The following is a 7,861-nucleotide window of genomic DNA, read 5'->3' as shown; positions in this document are numbered from 1 at the left end:
TGGTAAGTTCTAGGTATATTTTGGATGTTCCTTGTTAGATAAGTCTATGTTAAGGATATGATCTGTCTGAAGTTGTTTTGGTTTGACAAGTTCTGTGATGAAATTGAATGAGTTTTAAAGGAAATTTCTTGAAAAAAAAGTATGGATTTGTATGTTCGATGAGAGTATCCGTCGTAGTTATCTATCAATTTAGGAATGGGAGTATTCTTAGATATCTAAGCGACTATTGGTTTGATTTCGTCTGTATTTTGTAAGGTTGGAAGTCAGGTATGTTGGATATCCACCATATATGAACAATGTCATATTTTGATTATGGAATAATATATATATTTACGCTTATTCGTGTTTGTTTTCAATAAAATTTTGTGTTATAATTAAATGATGATAAGTTTGATGTATATTATTTTCAAATACCTTTCTTTGTTTCTTTGAAATTGAGTCTTTAAATAAAATAAAAAGAAATATATATTAAGTAAGGAGTATCCTTCAACTATTTTGAAATTTCGTTAAGTGTTATGTGTAGTAACACCTGAGATCCAGACTCAGTGAATCGAGTTAGGTTGAGGGCATTACAGTAACTACGGCTAAGTTCCAACTATGTTTGGACTTGATCAATGTTGTAACAGCCCGTTTTTAGTGAAATCGGAGTAGTGGTTTTGGGACCACAAATTAGAGTCAGAAAAAAATTATTTTAATATTATTGCATGGTCTGCATTATGATAGGAAATACATATGAAAATTTCTATAAGAAAGTTTTACCGATTTCATGTTTAATTATAGAAAGGACCAAATTGCATAAAATGTAAAAGTTGAGTTCTAGTAGCTATAGGTACTAAATAGCTAGGGAATTCAAAACTTGAAGTCCTTATATGGTAATTAGACCATTAAGAAAAGTTAGTAGATATTTATGATGATTCGTCTATTGAAATTAAAGAAAAGAAAAGGACTAAATTGGAAAGTTGAAAAATTAAAGATGATAATTAAATTAAAAGACAAAAAAAAAATCATATTATTATCAAGCAAGCAAGCCTAATTGGGTAAGTAATTTTGTCCCGTTTTTAGTAATTTTTATATTTTTGAGATCGGAATAGCCTAATCTAGTTATTTTGGGGATTAATTTGTAAAGTTATCAAGGTATTAAAATTTTTCCATGGATATATATGTTGAAATTTAGAAATCTAAGGTAGAAATTGAAAGGTTGTTGATAGATAAACAACTTTGTAAAGTGAACTTTTATGAAATTGTGATTTAGGGCCTAAATTGTAAAGATGTAAAATTCATGATTTTTTTTGTGAAATACATGAGCTATAAATGTTATATAAAAAAGTTTGGCTAGGCTTGGAAAATAGATTAAATTGCATAAATTTCATTTTCCGAGCCTAGGGATGAAATTGGAATTAATGAAAAGTATAGGGGCAAAATGGTACTTTTACCTAAGATGTGAATTGGATTGATTTGAATGTGGAATGTAATAAATTGATGATTAAATTCATTTATATAGATCCGAAAATACCAAATAAGGAGTTAGATCGAGGAAAAGAAAAAGTTTTGAATTTGTAGATTCTCATATACGAACAAGTATCGAGGTAAGTTCATGTAACTAAATTGTGTATTCTTATATGTTTGAATTGAATGTATTTATGTGAATTGTATAAATGTCATAAATATATGAAATGATCACATATCCGAAAATGCTCAAAAAATTTCAAGACTTGTTTAAATAAATGGAAGTCGATGGATATAGGATTTTCTGTATTGGTTGTGATCCAGCATATGTTGCGGACACACCACAACTCTTACATGTGTCCCGTTATTAGCCCTTTCGAGCTTCCTGTTAATTGGTTCTTGCGAGCTTCCTATTATAGCTTTGCAGAGCGTCCCCATAGGTTGTGATTCTACATGTGTTGTGGACACACCTTAGCTCTTATAAGCATCCCGTTATATGGCTCTTGATGAGCTTTTCGATTAAAGGCTCTTTGTGAGTTTCCTATGTAACACCCCTTACCCTTGTCTGGCGTCGGGACAGGATACGAGGAATTACAGGACTTAAACACAAGCAGACATACAAAATTGAACCATAAAATTTCATCCAAATTTAAAACCTTTCAATCATATGCAACTTGTCCGTTATAAGGGCCTACGAGCCCAAAACATACATCAAAAGTGGTTTGGGACTAAACTGAGAACTTTCGAAACCTTTTTGACACTTAGAAAATTTTATTGTTTTGGAGAGTCACACGCCCGTGTGGTTACACACGCCCATATGGCATGGGACACGCCCGTGTCCTCAGCCCATGTAACTCTTTGTTTATGACGTCATCAATCAAATAAGGTCACACAGCCAAGTTATACACCTATGTGCTTAGGCCGTGTGGCGAATTAAATTCCAAAAAAATCAAGTGCAGACTTCACACGACCTGGACACACGCCCATACCCTAAGGTCGTGCCCTTCACACGGCAGAGAAACACGCCCGTGTCTCTGCCTGTGTGTTTACTACTGGGCATTCTGTTTTGCATTAATTAGGGTGCAGGGGACACGCGATCGGATCGCACGCCCATGGGGCAGACCATGTGTCACACAAGGCCTAGACACATGCTCGTGTGTCTACCCGTGTGCACAACTTTGCAGCTATTTTCCAAGCCATTTGTCACCCTTAAATGCTCATTCACTCATACATTTCTGTTGGCTTGTAACATAGTATATTTAGTCACTCAAATTCTCATAAACTTAATTAATTCATGACTTTGTAATGTCAACATATCACCTATCCAGACCATCATGCTTTCATATAGCATTCCACACCAATTTCATATTTATTCATCATGGTACCTACTTCCAGTTTACTCAACTATACCATAACTTTGATCATACTTATTACCCACGATTCATTCATTCAACATATATGCCATTCATCACACATTTCATCCACCAGCAACCACATCCAGCATAACCTATTGCATGCATGCATAATTAATTAGGTTTACAACCCAAATAACCAATATGAACCATATCACATGGCCATATACAAAATGAATCAAGTATTACCATAAGCCAACACATTTGGCTAACCCAATATGACATATAACAAAAAGACCAAGCCCCTATACATGCCATACTCAAAATGTTGAGACTAACTATACCCCAATTGTCTAATTGATAGTGTGATTGACTCTCCGACGTCCTTTGATCCCCGAGCTAGCTTGGCAATACTATAAGAAAATGGAAAAGAGAGGGGAGTAAGCATAAAGCTTAGTAAGTTCACATGCAAATAAATAGCACCATAATCATATATATATAAATACCAATGACATGGCATAGTTTACATATGTATCATAAAAAATTCATAGGCATAACTTAAATTTGTAGACATGACTTTCACATTTTCAATCTTACCAAAAGTTCATCACATACCGAACTCATTTATATGAGTTTTTCGTACATACCTGTACCAACTCATAACACATTGTCATATTTCCTCATCGTTGAGTTACTTGTCGAATAACTCACAGGTTTACTCGTTGAACACTCAGAATACTATCGGATACACGGAAGGCTTGCACATAAGTGCCACATACATAGCTAATGCTACCTCATATCACATATCACACATTGCTCATTCTCAAGCTAATCACGGGCTTGCTCATACAAGCTAACAGTCAGGATGTAACTACTCGGACTGCTCACACAAGCTGACAGGTACCTGCAACACATGCCGAGCTACCCAGCCATCGGTAGGACGTACATGACTAGCACCCGGATTCACATAGTCACATATACACATAATCTCATGAGCTCATAATCACATAGTTCCTTGTGACATTTCACATTGTATCCTAGATTATTCCTAAGGTTCAAACGGGATTTTTCTCGATATCATATATTCGTCAAACTCATTCACAATGACATGCTCATAGACTATAACATCGTTCATACACTTGTCATAATAATTAACCATAAAGACTCATACATTAATAAAATATTAAAACATGATATATCATTGCATTATTTATACATGAACTTACCTCCGTGCAAAATATGGACAATTAATTCGATTTAGTCCAAAATCTTATTCTTTCCTCAGTCTAGGTCCGGACTCCGTTTTTCTTGATCTGTAATAGCAAATTCAGCTCATTTAATCATCACTTTATTCAAATCAATCCAAAAACTATATTTAAGCAAAATTACAATTTTACCCCTAAACTTTCACATATTTGCAAATTAGTCCCTAGGCTCGTAAAATGAAATGTATTGATTTTCTTTGTTACTCAAGCCTAGCCGAACCTATGACATACTCATAGCAACCCACATTTCTCATTAAATCATACATCTTACTACCCTTTTTACAAACTTTACAAATCAGTTCTTTTTAGCCATTTTCACTAGAAATCACTTGGTAAAAGATGTTTATCACACATCCAACATTCATATCCCTCAATTGAACATCAAAACACATGCATGTCATACATGGGTAAAATCTCAAACATGAACCCTACTTCAAAATAATGGTAGAAATAGGTAAATCGGGTTACGAGGACTTCAAATGTAACATCCCAAAATAGGGCCTAAATGGAACAGTCGTTGCGAAACCATGAATTCGAGATATAAAAGTTTATTTTGATTAATTTTTAAAATTTACCTAGTGATTAGATGCATTTGTTAGAGTATCGATGGAAAATTTTATAGATAGCATGCTTAATTTACCTACTAGGGCTTAATTGCAAAAGTTGATAAATATGAGTTTTAGATGCTAAAGGATTAAATTGAAGAGTATAATTGAAGTAGAGGTCCTTAAATGGTAATTAGACCATTAGGTTTTCCTGGACAAAAATGGACATACATAGATAAAAATAACTAAAGTTTTAATGAAGGGTATTTTAGTCATTTAGTAATTAAAAGATTAAAAAGGGGAAAAGATGGCAAAATGTGCCTATCTTCTTCATTAGGATGAAATGTCAAGGTTTCTTCATAGCTAGGGTTTTTTCAGGTTTCCAAGCTTCATAGTAAGTGATTCCAATCCCCGTTTTTAATGTTCTTTACGTTTTTGAAGTCTTGGTAACTTAATTTAGCTTATTCTAGCAATAATTTAACCTAGGGTTCATATTTGGAAAAATACCCATAGGTGAAATGTGTTTATTTTAATGTTTTATGGTAGAATATGAAGCTTGAAATTATGTTAAACGACTTAAGCTAAGCAATTTTAAGCGAAAACGAGTAAAACGACATAATCGGTAAAAATACCTAACGGTCATAAGTACATGTTATAGTGGGAATTTGATGTTTCCGTAGGTAAATAAATTATCAGCATGCCATAAAACATAAGAATTAGGGATAAAGTTTCATTTTTGAGCCTTGGGGCAAAAGTGAAATATGCAAAAGTTTAGGACAAAATCATAATTTTGCCAATTAAAGACTGTTTTGATAAATGTGAATATTAAATAAGTTAAATTTGCTATTATAGATCAAGAAGAATGAAATTCGGGGTTAGACCGAGGAAAGAAAAAGGTTGAGGACTAAGTCAAAATATTTGATTGTATTTTGTATCGAGGTCAGTTTGCGGTAAATAAATGCAATGTTTTATTATTTATAATTAATGATGTTATCTTTCAGCATCTATATATCTATTTTGTAAATTTATTCCTTGATGATTCAAGAAAGAATTGACGGAGAAATGATACCTAAAAGTCCCGGTTGAACCTTAGGAATGTGTAGGATACAAATGTCATGACATTAGGGTTTAAGGATACCAAGTAAGACCATGCCAAGGCGTAGAATTGGTAAGTTTTACAAGGCAAGGAAATCATGTAAGACATGGCATTGATAAACTACGATAAGGCAAAGATCCCATGTAAGACCATGCCAAGGCATGGCAATGGTGAGCTCATAAGGCAAGGATACCACGTAAGACCATGTCAAGACATGGCAGTGGTAAGTTTAAAAAGGAAAGGTACCCGTGTATCCTTAGTATTCCAAGTGGTTCAACGGAAAATTTAAAGAGTGTACCAAAGGGAAGATAAGATAAGTCCATGTTCGAAAGGTTCAGGTTAAATATGATAATTCATTTAGAATGTTGTAATTTATTTACATGCAAACTTACTAAGCTTTATGCTTACTCCCTTTCTTTTCTCTCTTTTTTATAGTATCACAAAGCCAACTCAGAAAATCGTAAGGATGTCGAAGATCGCCTCACACTATCAATGAGCTATCTTAGTATTTTATGACTAGAAATACTTTAGGTTATGGCATGTATAGGTACTTGGCTATTTTGTGTGTATGTCCTTATGATATGATTAAAGAATGGAATGTGAATACTTGGTAATGATTAGCTTATGATATAGTTAAATAAGAACATGTTTTGGTATTATGTATGCCTAAATGAGGTTTGATACAAAGAAATTATGAAGGAGTAAGAGTTGGTCATGGAACAGTTAGGAAATAGCAACAGTGACGAGGTTTTGAAAATCACTAAAAACTGTAGAAATAGAATTAAATTGTGAATGAGATATAGAATTAAAGATTATTGAGTCTATTTTCATAGGAAAGAAACAGAGCAAGCAAAGTAAATCTATATTCTGAGATATTTAAATTTTTGTAAGACTGGTTCAGAGTGACATCATGATCCCCTGTTCCAATTTTGGAAAATCACTAGAAATGTACAAAAAGAATTATAAGTCATAGTTTATATCTAGATTCCTTAGTGAGTCTATTTTCATTAGAAACAAACGGAAACATTATTCAAATTCTTTATAATGATATAATCGATTTTTAGTGAATAAAGGTCAGGTCCACTAAACTGCGAAACAAGGGAACCTTTAATGAATAAACTGTACTAAATGGCCAAACCAAAAATACTGGAAACATTATGGTAAGAAGATATATGAGTCTACTTTTAGGGAAAATTTACGGATTTAAATTTCGAGTTTCGTAACTCGAGTTATAATTAATTAAGTGACTATTATGCAGATGGACAGTTTTATTATGAATAGTGAAATAAATTGTTTTGATTTGTGTAAGTAATTGGAAAACTTTTAATGTTCCCGGTTTGGTCCCGAACCATTCCAATTGCATGTTTTAGGGACTCGAAGGCCCTTTTTAGGGATCTATTGGATGAATGCGAGCGAATTAATTTTTTTCAAAAAAAATTTATGCCCCAAACAAGTAAGATAAGTCTGGTAACGCCTTGTGCTCAACTCCGGCAACGGCCTCGGGTAAGGGATGTTACATTAAAAATGTAAAGAGCATTAAAAACGGGGCTAGAATGTACTTACAATCAAGCTTGAAAGATGACAAAACCCTAGCTATGGACAGCCTGAGAATTTCGGCCAAGGATTGGAGAAGATGGACAAGTTTTGGCTTTATTTCCCTTTTTATTCTTTTATTAATCAAAGGACAAAAATGCCCTTCAGGCTTTTCTTTCAAATTTTTCCTATCCATGCCCATTTTTGTCCATAATTATATAAATTGGGAAAATTGTTTTTTAAGGACCTCTAATTAATAATCTATGACAATTTCATGCTTAAACCTTCTAAAACTCACATTTTGTGACTTTTTCAATTTAGTCCTAAATATCAAATTGGACACTTTATCAATAAAATTTCTTCATGAAATTTTCACACAAATATGCAATCATATCATAGACCTCATAATAATCATAAAATAATTATTTCTACTTTAGATTTGTGGTCTCGAAACCACTTTCTAACTAGGCCTTAATCTGAGATGTTACAATTCTTCCCCTTAGGGATTTTCGTCCCCGAAAATCTTACCGGTGAAAAGGTTTGGGTATTGGTTACTCATGTTCTCCTCGGTCTCCCATGTAGCCTCTTCAATCCCATGTATTTGCCATAAAACTTTCACAAGGG

Source organism: Gossypium hirsutum, chromosome A13 (genome assembly GCF_007990345.1).
Source record: "Gossypium hirsutum isolate 1008001.06 chromosome A13, Gossypium_hirsutum_v2.1, whole genome shotgun sequence".
In the NCBI taxonomy this organism is placed as follows: Eukaryota; Viridiplantae; Streptophyta; class Magnoliopsida; order Malvales; family Malvaceae; genus Gossypium; species Gossypium hirsutum.
The sequence above is the reverse complement of the archived record's forward strand: the minus strand, read 5'-3'. Positions refer to the sequence as shown.